A 1576-nucleotide genomic window follows, 5' to 3' on the forward strand; every position below is an offset into this window, starting at 1 on the left:
TTAAAGGTGTCTTATTTGGTTTGAATAATTTCATGTTTGTACTTATCAGCCAGGGAGGTGAGAAGGTGCTTGTTCTGATCTATCAGGTTATTTTTCCGTCTGGCCTCAGCATGTCTTTTCTCATTGCGCAGAGCTTTTAGGCTGGGCATAAATCACGAGTTTAAGTGAGCTATAGGTTTCTCTTTGCTGAGTTTAAGTGGTGCAATGCTGTCAATAGCAGAGTTAATGGTACTATTGTACAAGTTAACCAGATGTGTAGGATTGGAGGGTAGGTTCGCAGAGTTGGTGATAGATTGTAGCAGTGGTAAGAGGTTAGGGACTGTAATGTTTTTCCTATTTCTAGTTAGGGCAGGTTGGCCATGGGTCTAGTCGAGTTGGTTTGAGGACTATCTTGGATGGTGAATGAGATCAAGTGATGATTTGTCTACACACATGGTTCAGTATTTGTTATGTAGGATAAGCAATTGATGTCTGCGATCCAATCTAGAATGCAACCTTATGTGTGAGTAGGTCTGTTGTTCCTGAGAGTGAGGCCTGCTTCTGTGATGGTATTAGATAGGACGGTGGCATTGGTGCCGTTGGGGTCATTCAAACCTAGGTTAAAGCCTCCAAGTAAAATAGTTTGGGAACCAGGTTTGGTGTTGGTATTAAGGAGGGTTGTTATGTCTTCTTCGAAGGTTCCTAGCGAGCCTGGTGGGCGGTATACCAGGTGCATGGAGACGGTGCGAGAAGCAGATAGTCGTAGTTTGACTGAAAGTAGTTCAGCGGAGAGCCGAGTGGTAGATTCCGTTTCTCTCATGTCAAGGCTGGATTTGTAAATGAATGCTATGCCTCCTCCTTTAGAAGTTTCTCTGTCTTTCCTGATAATGGTGACATTATCTGGGACAGCTAGGGAGAGGGCAGGGCCAGTTGCTTTGTGGAACCAAGTTTCTGTAACGGCTAGGAAATCGAGCTGATTGGTAGTAATGATGTCAGCGACTTCTATGGCATGGGCTACGAGAGATCTGGCGTTGATGAGTGTTCCGCTAATTTTGTGGGTTTCCTTAGTCTTTTTATTAGTTGGACTTTTGTGGGGGGGTGATAAATGGTTGGGTTCCTGAGTAAGTTTAGAGTTGTGGTTGATAGTGCAAGGCGTTGACTCTGTAGCCAGGTTGATGAGTCTGAGATTTCTCCAATTGGTGAAGCAAGGTTGGTTGGGCTTAGGCTTACTTGCTGATATGTGTTGGATGTCTTTGCTGATTCAGAGTGTTTGCTGCGTTGTAGGAGTGAAGGTTGGTAGAAAATAGGTTGGCCCAGTCTGGTTGGATGGTGGTAAAGATTTTTGCATAGACAGGGGCCTGGAGGTTATGTTGGTGAAGGCCATAATGTTGCAAGCCACCGGGGCAGATGATGGCGAAGTGATGTAAGGTAGTTTGGGCGTAAGGAAAGTGAGAGTGTTAGCAATGAGACTGAACACTAAGATGGTAATAATCTTAGCTACGCCAATCTTAGCTATCGCCATGACTGATGTGGCGATAGTGATGCCGAAGATGCCGTAAGTGGGATCGACACAAATGCTGTAGGCAAATTTGCTATA

The sequence above is a fragment of the Ambystoma mexicanum genome, chromosome 4p (genome assembly GCF_040938575.1).
Source record: "Ambystoma mexicanum isolate Mex_15411 chromosome 4p, UKY_AmexF1_1, whole genome shotgun sequence".
Lineage (NCBI taxonomy): Eukaryota > Metazoa > Chordata > Amphibia > Caudata > Ambystomatidae > Ambystoma > Ambystoma mexicanum.